The following is a 15,404-nucleotide window of genomic DNA, read 5'->3' as shown; positions in this document are numbered from 1 at the left end:
TTACCAACAACCTTTCACGACTGGTTTTAGTGTCCAGTGATGATCCTTGCCTGAAATGAATTTTATCAAGATTTGCAAAACAGTGATTTTCCGTCATTCCTTCTACATTTATTGACTGGCATTCTTTTCTAAGTAAGGCTTTTCGCTCATCAACTGGGAATGGACTACAGGCTCAATTGTATTTCTTTAATTACCAGTTTTCAGAGTAAGGAGTTGGTGTCAATATCTGCAGTGGTGAGAAATGATTCAATGCGTCAGTCAATTATGGTCATTGTTTCTGATGCTCAAATTGTCCCAAATGTGACCAGTTGGAATCATTCATGTACCTCTTATTGGCCTTTTGACATTCCCCTTTTAGTCTTAGAGCACTTAATTGCCTTCTGATACAAGACTTCTCAGGCTTGCCTTGCACTCAATAACCCAGACATAGAATGGGCCATCTCTCCAAGGACCTCTGATTTCTTTTAATAGACAACTATTTAGAAACCAAGATCTAGATATTAGGTATGCTCTTTGCTATTGGAGTGTCATTAGCTAGTAGCCTTTTGAGTCTTTGAGTCTTTGCATTCGTGTCATCAGTTACATAATACCTAATTATGTAATGGGGAATATAATACATAGCTCGGATAAACTATTTTGAGAGCAAACAACTAAGTCTTGTTAAGCATACAATTAAATTGGGGTGAACAGAAGTGTTATGTATACTAGAAAGCAGCAAACTTAGCCACAACAAGCCTTGTGCCAAGGCAGTCAGCATATTTTACAGAAGAAATGGGGACTGTCAGTTCATCTAGCAAGTGGGTTAAGTAGAGAGCAGTTATGAAAGCAACTAACTGTAGATGCCTGCTGTGTAGTGGTTTAACTAACTCTTACATGTCTTCATAACTTACTGTATTTATAAGCTAATCTCATTCCTCTCCCTTCACATTTTTTAAAGAAGGTTTCTGATCTAAATTTGAATCCTGGTGCTGTGTTCCATACAAGCCCAAGTACTTTTTTTTTTTTTTTTTTTGGTAAACCTTTATTTGGTGTTTAAACTTTAAGATTATTATGTGTCATTCTTTAACTGTCCTCTGTTCTCAATTGGCTTGCATGTGCCTGCAAATGTACTCTTGGTCCTCTATTCCTGTTATTCTTCTCATGGCTCTATCTTTCACCCTTGGAACACTATAGCCATTAAAAATGGCAAGCGCGTGCACCACAGTGATAATGTGTAAGTCTGTGTGTAAGCTTGTAAGCAACATTGGGCCCTCCATGCTGTACAGATGAGGAAAGTGATACCCACAATGCTGAAGGTCTGTTCTGAGGTCATATAGTTATATAGTGACAGAATAAGGATTAAGTATTTTGATGAGATTAGATATGCATTGAAGAAAAGTGTTTTTGTTTTTCATCTTCCCTCCCATATCGTTGCTTAAATCCAATTTTTTAAATGAAAATGGCCAAATTCAGGATGCACCTACCACCCAATTTTAGTCAATGATCACCTGAAACTGTCTTACAAGTACCTTAAATTCTTTTAATCTAAAACTGAATTGTTTTCACTCCAAAATCTGCTCTTTTTTAAATTCATAACCCTGACAGAGAAGCTAGAAAACCACCACTGTCTCCTGTAATGGTTATTTTAGTCCCATCAGTTTTATCTACCATATATTCCAATTCTCTCTTCTTCATCCCCACTGCGATTGCTCATTCCAGATTGCTAATCAGCTCTCAGATTATTACAGAGCCAGGTAAGTGCTCACCCTGCTCCTGTTCTCACTTTCAGTGTATAGTCCACGCTGCTGCCTCAAAAAAAGCTGCCTCAGTCATCTGAAAATATCTAATCAGGGCCATCACATACAGCTCTAGAAAGTGGGTAGTGCGTGACATACAAAATGTCCCTGCATCTGGCCATGTCACCTTTTGCTTACAACCTTTCAGTATCTTATCATTGTCTACAGCAGTAGATCCCACCCACAGCTACATATTACAGTGATCTGGGAAGCTTTTAAAATTACCAGTGCAAGGGTACCTGCCTCCAGACATACTCATTCATTTCACTTGGAATGGTGCCTGGATATGAATATCTGCTTAGCTTCCCAGGTGATCCTAATGGGTAGGTGAGGCTGAGAACCACTGAACTACATGATAAAGTCAATATTCTTTAACATGGCACCATCTTCTGCCTCCTGCCTATCTCTCTGGCCTATCCTCCTACTAGGCCTTCCTGACCTCTCTGATTCACTCACGATGATCAGTAATACCAAAATACTTATACTCCCTGAACGTTCATGGCTATTTCCTGCCTCCATGCCTTTGCATGTGCTCTGGAACGCACTCTCCTATGCCAAACTGCCCCTTCCCCTAATTCAAAGAGATGGCTTGATCTGTGACTTGGAACTTCCTTTTCCAATAGCAGATATCATATTGTATTTAATAATTTGCTTGTGTATTTGTTTTCCTTGCTGGGATTTAAGGACCAGAATCTTACTCACCTCTGAATACGACAAGAAGGCCCACTGTCACCTCTATTCATCAACATTGTACTGGAGGTCTTAGCCAATGCAAAAGAAAAAAAAAAGATACATATATATGTTTAAAGAATTGGTAAAGTATTTATGGATAGAATGATATGACGGAGTTTGTTTGAAAACAATCCAGAGAACAGAAGTGAATGGGGGATACATGAAACACAATTGGCCCTAATTGTTAAAGTTAGGTGATGAATACATGCAGGTTCATTATATTCTTATTTTTGTGTATATTTGAGAGTGTCTATAGTAAAAAAAATTTAAATACATATGTATATGTATGTATGTATCGATAATGAAATTGGTAGGATCTGTAGTGTTTCCTCTTTCACTGCTGATATTACTAATTTATGTTGTGTTTTTTTTTTTTTTTTCCTTTATTCCTTGAGCAGTCTGAGTTTTAACAATTTTATTGATCTTTTCAAAGGACCAGCTTTTGGTTTCATTATCTTTATTCTTTTTCTTCCATATGAATTTAAGATTCAGGTTGTGAATTTTCATAACAAATTCTGTTAGGATTTTGATTGATATTACATCGGATTTAAATGTTAATTTTGAAACAAACTAATTCAAGGGAAGAGTTGACATCTTTACTACATTGAGTTTTCCCAACCCGAAAAATTGTTTCTCCTTCACTTAATTTCTCAGTAAAGTTTTACATTTTTCTTTATATAGGGCTTAATTACAAATTCGTTGTTAGGTTATTTCTAGTATTTTGTGAATGAGAATACAATTTTGATTATTGTGCAAAAAATCCTGCAGGATGCTTGGTGTTGGAGATACAGAAATGAATATAACATATAGTCTCTCCCTCGTTGCAGCACGTTTTCCAGTTGGAAAAACAGTCATGGAAACCTTGGAGTCATCCTGGATTCCTCTCTTCCTTTCATGCTCCAATCCAGTTCATTAGCAAGTCCTATAGACTGACCCACGAACTGTCTCTCCTCTAGTACCCGGAATACCCATCAAGGATGAAGCTTGTAAAAGATTATCGGGTAAAGGAAGGAAAAGTATCCCTCTTGTGAGAACAAAGATGATCTTCCAGAAAAGAGAGAAAGCCCAGACCTACCTGAGACCTAGCTGCCAGAGTACCATGGCCATGCTTTCTCTACTTCTCAGAAAAGAGAAGGATTGTAAAGAACTGGGAAGGGAAAGGAGCCACCAATTCTCAGACCTACCTTAACAGAATTCCCACAAGTCAGTAATATCATTTAGTGACAACACGTACTCTTTTTAAAATGAGTAAAGAGATTTATTGAGTGCAAAGGCAGCTCGAGCAAGGGACATGTTGGATCTCACAAAGTGAAAACCAGCACCCAAAAAGCTGCAGTCACGTGGGCATAGTTATAAGGTTGGATCAGGAATTTTGTTTACAATATTCCGATTGGTAGGCAAGTAATCAGTAAAGTGGATGGGATATCTCAAAGCAGGGCTTTGGTTGGGATTGGTTAACAGAGTATACGTGGGGTAAGGAGATTGGGCATATTCTCATAATTGCAGAATTATGTGCTAAGGGCCTGGATCTGCTGGCTCCACCCAGTCAGAAGCCGAAGGCCATAGGCATATGAATGGAAAGAAGTTAGTCTGCTGGTTCCACCAAGTCAAAGGAGTAGGGCTGTATGCATATGAAGAAATCAAGGTTACATTCTCAGGAATGCAGTAGCAGAAGTCCCAAAATGATATTGGGCCTACACCTGAGCCAGCTACACTAGGCATGCCAGGTACCTCTGTTTTGAAACCCTTGCACAGTAGGTAGCCTGTGATCACCAAGGGAATGGTCAAATGAGAGCCTGAGAATACTAATACTTTCTCTCAACATTAGAAAGGCAGGCTACAAACTTTGTTGTTTTGGCTCCTCTCTCCTTCCCTGAGCTCCCAGAACATCTAAGTGACATTATTTCTTGTCTCTACCAAGGATTGGCAAACAACCAGTGGGGAGCTAGTGACCCACAGCTAAGAATGCATTCTACATTTTTACTTGGTTGGAAGAAAAAAAAAGAATATTTCATAACACGCAAGAATTATATGAAATTTAAATTTCAGAGTTAATAAATGTTCTATTGTAACAAGCCACACATTCATTTACGAAATGTCCGTAACTGCTTTCATGTTACAGCAGGAGAGTTGGAGACCATAAAGAGATGGAAAGCCTAAAATATTTGCTATCTCGCCGTTTTAGAAAAACTCTGAATTCTACATCAACACACATGGAAGCAGCAGTCAAGAGATCAAACAACAGAAGCGAAGCCAAGATGATGAAATAGACAGATGCTTCCGGCGAGCTCTCTTCACAACAAAGACCCAAAACAACAAGAGAAACAAGTATATTTATTACAAGCTGGTAGCCCTGAGCTTCAAAGGCAAGCTTAGAAAACGAACTGCGGGGCAGGAGAAGGAAGAGACTGTTCAGAAGCAGAAAGGAGTTACCGGACCTGAATCACGGGGAGCCCTCAGGCACCATTCCCGGAGCAGTGGAGGGCTGATACTAGCTTTAGGCTGCAGTCTCCTCAGGGAGAAGTAGCCAGCCACACAGCCCACTCGCACCACCGGAACCTGAGGAGAATGGCACTCTCGCCAAAAGTTAAGTACTTGCATATATTTTACCGCGCCACCCACCACCCCGAAGCTGGCTTCAGCAGCTGAATCCCTGGTCCTGAGATAGACCCTGGTGAGCACCTAGAGCCAAACTCCTAGCCTTGGGGAAGGAAAAAATTTGCAACTGGGGGGAAAAGATAATTTGCTAGCTCCATTAATCAGGGGAGCTCAGGCAGAAGCGGCTCCTGTCCAGGCATAAACCGCCCATGGACCTTGAACACCTTTCCCTTCTGCATGGACCTGTGTGGGCCTATTTCGGGAGAATAGGCCCTTGTTGGCAAACTCCAACCATTTCAGCTGTGCGGTGGAGAGGTGGGTGTTTGACGTTTGACATTGCCTATTAAACAACATCCTCACCTTTTTTTTCACCTACTCACATCAGGGACCTAAGGACTGGTAGCTCCACTCAGGTCACCCAGCCACCCGTGACAGGTGTCCAAAGATAACTGGTACCTCCCAGTCCTTATAACCAAAAACTTTGGGTGCCCATGGTTCCTCTGCAGAACCCACCCACCAGCACACTCTAGGGAACAGAGATGCATTTTCCTCAGAGACACTTGGGGGTCGGTTCTCAGCCCCCTGCCTTGTTCAGAATGTGACGCCCTGCAGCAATCAGATACCAGTATATACGCCAATCACCCCTGCCCGTCTAAGACTGTAGGACAGAGCCTGTACCACACACTTGATATAAGCTACCTGGAAACCTGAGCTGAAGTCATACAAGAAAAGTGAATGGACTCCTAGACTGCTATACCTGAAAACAGCTCTCGCCATCTGGGGACAGGACGTCAGAGCTCCAAAGGCGAAAATAATCAAGCTAGCTCACTCAAGCAACCCATAAGGGTATACCAAAACAAAACAAAGCAAGCAGCTATGACACAGTAAGCAAGCATAAACTAATACAATAACTTATAGATGGCTCGGAGACAACAGTCAATATCAAGTCACGTAAAGAAACAGACCATGATCACCTCAACAGGCCCTCAAAACAAAGAATCCAGGGATCTTCTAAATGAAAGTGCATTTCTGGAATAACCAGATGCAGAATACAAACGTTTAATATGCAGAACCCTTCAAGAGATCAGGAAGGAAGTGAGGCAATACACAGAACAAGCCAAGGAACACACAGATAAAGCAACTGAAGAAATTAGAAAGATTATTCAGGAACATAATGAAAAGTTTAATAAGCTGGAAAAATCCATAGACAGTGATCAGAAATTCAGAAGATTAACAATAAAATTACAGAATTAGGTAACTCAGTAGAAAGACAGAGGAGTAGAACTGAGCACGTAGAAGCTAGAATTTCTGAACTCAAAGATAAATCACTTGGCACTAATATATTTGAAGAAAAATCAGAGAAAAGAATTGTTAAAAAATGAAGAAACCTTAAGAATCATGTGGTACTCTATCAAGAGAAATAACCTACGAGTGATTGGAGTACCAGAACAGGGAGGGATAACAGAAAATACAGAGAGAATAGTTGAAGATTTGTTGGCAGAAGACTTCCCTGATATCGTGAAAGATGAGAAGATATCTATCCAAGATGCTCATCGAACTCCACGTAAGGTAGATCTTAAAAGAAAGTCACCAAAAAAACCAAACCAAACCCACTGCCGTCGAGTCACCAAGACATATAATCAAGCTTGCCAAAACCAAAGATAAAGAGAGAATTATAAGAGCAGCGAGGGATAAATGAAAAGTCACCTACAAAGGAGAGCCAATGAGAATAAGCTCGGACTCCTCAGCAGAAACCATCCAGGCAAGAAGGCAGTGGGTTGACATATGTAAAAAATCGAAGGAAAAAAATTGCCTGCCAAGAATCACATATCCATCAAAACTATCTCTTAAATATGAAGGTGAAATTAAGACATTTCCAGATAAACACAAGTTGAGGGAATTCGTAAAAACCAAACCAAAACTACAAGAAATACTAAAGGGAGTTCTTTGCATAGAAAATCAATAATATCAGGTATCAACCCAAGACTAGAACACTGGGCAAAGCAAACAGAAGTCAATGCAGACAGGGAAATCCAACAAAACAAAGCAAGATTTAAAAAAAAAAAAAAAAAAAAGCCCAACACAGGGTAACAGCGATGTTATTATATAAAAGAAGAGAATATTACAATAATAAAGAGGGACTAAGAAATGTAATCATACACCTTCCATATGGAGAGGAAGATACGGTGATACAAAGAAATTAAATTTAGAAAAATAGGGGTAAATACTGAGGTAACCACAAAGGAGACAAACTATCCTACTCATCAAAATAAAATACAAGGGAAAAAAACAGACTCAGCAGAAACAAAATCAACAATAACAAATATGAGGAAAGGACAATATAAAAAGAAAATCTACTCAGCACATAAAACCAAGTGGGAAAAAGAAACTGTCAACACACAAAAAAAGACATCAAAATGATAGCACTAAATTCATACCTATCCATAATTACCCTGAATGTAAATGGACTAAATGCACCAATAAAGACACAGAGAGTGGCAGAATGGATTAAAAAACAAGATCAATCTATATGCTGCCTATAAGAGACACACCTTAGACTTAGAGACACAAACAAACTAAAACTCAAAGGATGGAAAAAATATATCAAGCAAACAACAATCAAAAAAGGGCAGGAGTGGCAATATTAATTTCTGACAAAGTAGACTTTAAAGTTAAATCCATCATAGAGGATAAGGAAGGACACTATATAATGATTAAAGGGACAATACACCAAGAAGATATAACCATATTAAATATGTATGCACCCAGTGACAGGGCTGCAAAATACATAAAACAAACTATATCAGCATAGAAAAGTGAGATAGACAGCTCCACAATAACAGCAGGAGACTTCAACGCACCACTTTCGGTGAAGGACAGGACATCCAGAAAGAAGCTCAATAAAGACACGGAAGATCTAAATGCCACAATTAACCTAACCAACTTGATCTCGTAGACATATACAGAACACTCCGCCCCACAGCAACCAAGTATACTTTCTTTTCTAGTGCATATGGAACATTCTCTAGAATAGACCACATATTAGGTCATAAAGCAAGCCTTAGCAGAATCCAAAACATTGAAATATTACAGAGCATCTTCTCTGACCATAAGGCCATAAAAGTGGCAATCAATAATGGGAAAAGAAATCAAACACTTGGAAACTGAACAATACCCTACTCAACAAAGACTGGATTGTAGAAGACATTAAGGATGGAATAAAGAAATTCATAGAATCCAATGAGAATGAAAACACTTCCTATCAGAACCTTTGGGACACAGCGAAAGCAGTGCTCAGAGGACAATTTATATCAATAAATGCACACATCCAAAAAGAAGAAAGAGCCAAAATCAAAGAATTATCCCTACAACTTGAACAAATAGAAAGAGAGCAACAAAAGAAACCCGCAGGCACCAGAAGAAAACAATAAAAATTAGAGCTGAACTAAATGAAGTAGAAAACAGAAAAACAATTCAAAGAATTAACAAGAACAAAAGCTGGTTTTTTTAAAAAATCAACAAAATTGATAAACCACTGGCCAAACGGACAAAAGAAAAACAGGAGAGGAAGCAAATAACCCGAATAAGAAATGAGATGGGCGATATTACAACAGACCCAACTGAAATTAAACGAATCATATCAGATTACTATGAAAAACTACACTCAAACAAATTTGAAAACCTAGAAGAAATGGATGAATTCCTAGAAACACACTACCTACCTAAACTAACACAAACAGAGGTAGAACAACTAATTAGACCCATAACAAAAGAAGAGATTGAAAAGGTAATCAAAAAACTCCCAACAAAAAAGAGCCCTGGTCCAGACGGCTTCACCGCAGAGTTCTACCAAATGTTCAGAGAAGAGTTACCACTACTACTAAAGGTATTTCAGAGCATAGAAAAGGACGGAATAGTACCAAACTCATTCTGTGAAGCCACCATACCCCTGATACCAAAACCAGGTAAAGACACCACAAAAAAAAGAAAATTATACACCTATATCCCTCATGAACGTAGACGCAAAAATCCTCAACAAAATTCTAGCCAATAGAATTCAACAACATATCAAAAAAATAATTCACCATTACCAAGTGGGATTCATGCCAGGTATGCAGGGATGGTTCAACATTAGAAAAACAATTAATGTAATCCACCACATAAATAAAACAAAAGACAAGAATCACATGATTTTATCAATCGATGCAGAAAAGGCATTTGACAAAGTTCAACACCCATTCATGATAAAAAAAAAAAAACTCTCAGCAAAACAGGAATAGAAGGAAAATTCCTCAACATAATAAAGGGCATTTATACAAAGCCAACAGCCAACATCACCCTAAATGGAGAGAGCCTGAAAGCATTCCCATTGAGATCGGGAACCAGACAAGGATGCCCTTTATCACCGCTCTTATTCAACAGTGTGTTGGAGGTCCTAGCCAGAGCAACTAGGCTAGATAAAGAAATAAAGGGCATCCAGATTGGCAAGGAAGAAGTAAAAGTATCTCTATTTGCAGATGACATGATCTTCTACACAGAAAACCCTAAGGAATCCACCAGAAAACTACTGAAACTAATAGACGAGTTCAGCAGAGTATCGGGATACAAGATAAACATACAAAAATCAGTTGGATTCCTCTACACCAACAAAAAGAACATCGAAGAGGAAATCACCAAATCAATGCCATTTATAGTAGCCCCCAAGAAGATAAAATACTTAGGAATACATCTTGGCAGAGATGTAAAAGACTTATACAAAGAAAACTACAATACACTTCTGCAAGAAACCAAAAGAGACTTACATAAGTTGAAAAACATACCTTGCTCATGGATAGGAAGACTTAACATTATAAAAATGTCTATTCTACCAAAAGCGATCTATACATTTAATGCAATTCCGATTCAAATCCCAATGACATTCTTTAATGAGATGGAGAAACAAATCACCAACTTCATATGGAAGGGAAAGAGGCCCTGGATAAATAAGGCATTACTGAAAAAGAAGAACAAAGTGGGAGGCCTTACTTTACCTGATTTTAGAACCTATTATACAGCCACAGTAGTCAAAACAGCCTGGTACTGGTACAACAACAGATACATAGACCACTGGAACAGAATTGAGAATCCAGACATAAATCCATCCACATATGAGCAGTTAATATTCGACAGAGGCCCAAAACAGGTAAATCGGGAAAAGAGAGTCTTTTTAATAAATGGTGCTGGCATAACTGGATATCCATCTGCAAAAAAATGAAACAAGACCCATACCTCACTCCATGCACAAAAATGAGCTCAAAATGGATCAAAGACCTAAATGTAAAATCTGAAACGATAAAGACCATGGAAGATAAAATAGGGACAATGTTAGGAGCCCTAATACATGGCATAAACAGTATACAAAACATTATTAAGAATGCAGAAGAAAAACTAGATACCTGGGAGCTCCTAAAAATCAAACACCTATGCTCATCCAAAGACTTCACCAAAAGAGTATAAACACCGCTTACAGACAGGGAAAAGGTTTTTAGCTATGACATTTCCAATCAGCACCTGATCTCTAAAATCTACATGATACTGCAAAAACTCAACTACAGAAAGACAACCCAATTAAAAAATGGGCAAAAGATATGCACAGACACTACACTAAGGAAGACATTCAGGCAGCTAACAGATACATGAGGAAATGCTCACGATCATTAGCCATTAGAGAAATGCAAATCAAAACTACACTGAGATTTCATCTCACTCCAACAAGGCTGGCATTAATCCAAAAAACAAAAAAGAATAAATGTTGGAGAGGCCGTGGAGAGATTGGAACACTTAGATACACTCCTGGTGGGAATGTCAAATGGTACAACCACTTTGGAAATCGATTTGGTGCTTCCTTTAAAAGCTAGAAATAGAACTACCACTCCTCGAAATATATCCTAGAGAAATAAGAGTCTTTACATGAACAGATATATGCACACCCATGTTTACTGCAGAACTGTTTACAATAGCAAAAAGATGGAAGCAACCAAGGTGCCCATCAACAGACGAATGGATAAATAAATTATGGTATATTCACACAATGGAATACTACGCATCAATAAAGAACAGTGAGGAATCTGTGAAACATTTCATAACGTGGAGGAAACTGGAAGGCATTATGCTGAGTGAAATTAGTCAGTTGCAAAAGGACAAATATTGTATAAGACCACTATTATAAGAACTTGACAAATAGTTTAAACTGAGAAGAAAACACTCTTTTGTGGTTATGAGAGGGAGAAGGGACAGTGGGACAGGGGTATTCACTAATTAGATAGTAGATAAGAACTAAATTAGGGGAAGGGAAAGACAACACACAATACAGGCGAGGTCAGCACAGCGGGACTAAACCAAAAGCAAAGAAGTTTCCTGAATAAACTGAATGCTTCAAAGGCCAGCGTAGCAGGGGCAGGCGTTTGGGGACCATGGTTTCAGGGGACATCCAAGTCAATTGGCATAATAAAATCTGTTAGAAAACATTCTGCGTCCCACTTTGAAGAGTGCTTTCTGGGGTCTTAAACGCTAGCAAGCAGCCATCTAAGATGCACCAATGAGTCTCGACCCACATGGATCAAAGGATAATAAAGAACGCCAAGGACATAAGGCGATTACAAGCCCAAGAGACAGAAAGGGCCACATGAACCAGAGACTACATCATCCTGAGACCAGAAGAACTAGATGGTGCCCGGCTACAACCAATGACTGCCCTGACAGGGAACACAACAGAGAACCCCTGAGGTAGCAGGAGAGCAGTGGGATGCAGACCCCAAATTCTCATAAAAAGACCAGACTTAATGGTCTGAGACTGGAAGGACCCCAGTGGTCATGGCCCCCAGACCTTCTGTTGCCCCAGGACAGGAACCATTCCCGAAGCCAACTCTTCAGACATGGATTGGACTGGACAGTGGGTTGGAGAGGGATGCTTGTGAGGAGTGAGCTTCTTGGATCAGGTAGACACTTGACACTATGTCGGTATCTCCTGGCTGGAGAGGAGATGAGAGGGTAGAGGGGGTTAGAAGCTGGCAAAATGGACACGAAAAGAGAGAGTGGAGGGAGGGAGCAGACTGTATCATTAAGGGGAGAGTAATTGGGAGTATGTAGCAAGGTGTATGCAAGTTTTTGTGTGAGAGACTGACTTGATTTGTTAACTTTCACTTAAAGCACAATAAAAATTATTTTTTAAAAAAATCAACATTGGGAAAATCTGCTTTAAAGGGTTAAAAAGCAAATATGTCACTTTAAGGACTAAGGTGCATCAAACCCAAGCCATGGTGTTTTCAATTGCCTCACATGCATGTAAAAGCTGGATAATGAATCAGGAAGAAGGAAGAATTGATGCCTTTGAATTATGGTCTTGGCAAAGAATATTGAATATACCATGAACTGCCAGAACAACAAACAAATCCATCTTGGAAGAAGTACAGTCAGAATGCTCTTTAGAAACAAGGATGGGGACTTCATCTCATATACTTTGGACATGTTATCAGAAGGGACCAGTCCGTGAAGAAGGACATCATGCTTGGTAAACAGTCAGTGAAAAAGAGGAAGACCCTCAATGGTATGGATTGACACAGTGGCTGCAACAACGGGCTCAAGCATAGCAATGACTGTGAGGATGGCGCAGGACAGGGCAGTGTTTCATCCTGTTGTATATGTGGTGGCTACTACTCAGAACCAACTCAAAGGCACATAATAAAAAATTCTACATAACGGCATGACTCAAAATGAGAAGAAACACCTGCAAACATCCATTAACAATCGGAACCTAGAATGTATGGAGTATGAATCTAGGAAAATTGGAAATTGTCAAAAATGAAATGGAACTCATAAACATTGATATCGTAGGCATTAGTGAGCTGAAATGGACTGGTGTTGGCCATTTTGAATCTGACAATCATATACTGTACTAAGCTGGGAATGACAACTTGAAGAGGACGTTTCAAGATCTATCCTGAAGTACAACACTGTCAGTGATAGGATAATATCCTTATGCCTACAAGGAAGACCAGTTAATACGACTATTATTCAAATTTACGCACCAACCACTAGGGCCAAAGATGAAGAAATAGAAGATTTTTATCAGCTGCTACAGTCTGAAATTGATCGAACATGACGTTGATAATTACTGGCGATTGGAATGCAGAAGCTGGAAACAAAGAAGAAGGATCAGTAGTTGGAAAATACGGCCTTGGTGATAGAACCAATGCCGGAGATCGAATGATAGAATTTTGCAAGACCAACGATTTCTTCATTGCAAATACCTTCTTTCATCAACATAAACGGTGACTATACACATGGACTTCACCAGATGGAACACACAGAAACCAAACTGACTACATCTGTGGAAAGAGACGATGGAAAAGCTCAATATCATCAGTCAGAACAAGGGCAGGGGCCGACTGTGGAACAGACCATCAATTGCTCATATGCAAGTTCAAGCTGAAACTGAAGAAAATCAGAGCAAGTCCACAAGAGCCAAAATATGACCTTGAGTATATCCCACCTGAATTTACAGACCATCTCAAGAATAGATTTGATGCATTGAACACTAGTGACCCAAGACCAGACAAGTTGTGGAATGCCTTCAAGGACATCATCCATGAAGAAAGCAAGAGGTCACTGAAAAGACAGGAAAGGAAGAAAAGACCAAGATGGATGTCAGAGGAGACTCTGAAACTTTTTCTTGAATGTCAAGCAGCTAAAGCAAAAGGAAGACTTGATGAAGTAAAAGAACTGAACAGAAGATTTCAAAGGGTGGCTCCAGGAGACACAGTAAAGTATTATAATGACATGTGCAAAGAGCTGGAGATGGAAAACCAAAAGGGAAGAACACACTCAGCGTTTCTCAAGCTGAAAGAACTGAAGAAAAAATTCAAGCCTCGAGTTGCAATAGTAAAGGATTCCATGGGGAAAATATTAAATGATTCAGGAAGCATCAAAAGAAGATGGAAGGAATACACAGAGTCATTATACCAAAAAGAATTAATCGATATTCAACCATTTCGAGAGGTGGCATATAATCAGGAACCAATGGTACTGAAGGAAGAAGTCCAAGCTGCTCTGAAGACACTGGCGGAAAACAAGGCTCCAGAAATTGATGGAGTATCAATTGAGATGTTTCAACAAACAGATGCAGCACTGGAGGTGCTCACTCGTCTATGCCAAGAAATATGGAAGACAGCTTCCAGGCCAACTGATTGGAAGACATCCATATTTATGCCTATTCCCAAGAAAGGTGATCCAGCCGAATGCGGAAATTATAGAACAATATCATTAATATCACACGCAAGCAAAATTTTGCTGAAGATCATTCAAAAACGGCTGCAGCAATATATCAACAGGGAACTGCCAGAAATTCAGGCCAGTTTCAGAAGAGGATGTGGAACCAGGGATATCATTGCTGATGAAAGCAGAGAATACCAGAAGGATGTTTACCTTTGTTTTATTGATTATGCAAAGGCATTTGACCGCATGGATCATAACAAACTATGGATAACACTGCAAGGAATGGGAATTCCAGAACACTTAATTGTGCTCATGAGGAACCTTTACATAGATCAAGAGGCAGTTGTTCGGACAGAACAAGGAGATACTAATTGGTTTAAAGTCAGGAAAGGTGTGCGTCAGGGTTGTATTCTTTCACCATACCTATTTAATCTGTATGCTGAGCAAATAATACGAGAAGATGGACTATATGAAGAATGGGGCATCAAGATTGGAGGAAGACTAATTAACAACCTGCGTTATGCAGATGACACAACCTTGCTTGCTGAAAGTGAAGAGGACCTGAAGCACTTACTAATGAAGATCCAAGACCACAGCCTTCAGTATGGATTACACCTCAACATAAAGAAAACAAAAATCCTCAGAACTGGACCAATGAGCAACATCATGATAAACGGAGAAAAGATTCAAGTTGTCAAGGATTTCATTTTACTTGGATCCACAATCAACAGCCATGGAAGCAGCAGTCAAGAAATCAAAAGACGCGTTGCATTGGGCAAATCTGCTGCAAAGGACCTCTTCAAGGTGTTGAAGAGCAAAGATGTCACCCTGAAGACTAAGGTGCACTTGACCCAATCCATGGTATTTTCAATCACATCATATGCATGTGAAAGCTGGACAATGAATAAGGAAGACCGAAGAAGGGTTGGCACCTTTGAATTGTGGTGCTGGCAAAGAATATTGAATATCCCATGGACTGCCAAAAGAACAAACAAATATGTCTTAGAAGAAGTACAGCCAGAATGCTCCTTAGAGGCAAGGATGGCA

The sequence above is a fragment of the Elephas maximus genome, chromosome 19, assembly GCF_024166365.1.
Source record: "Elephas maximus indicus isolate mEleMax1 chromosome 19, mEleMax1 primary haplotype, whole genome shotgun sequence".
NCBI classification, from domain to species: domain Eukaryota; kingdom Metazoa; phylum Chordata; class Mammalia; order Proboscidea; family Elephantidae; genus Elephas; species Elephas maximus.
The sequence above is the reverse complement of the archived record's forward strand: the minus strand, read 5'-3'. Positions refer to the sequence as shown.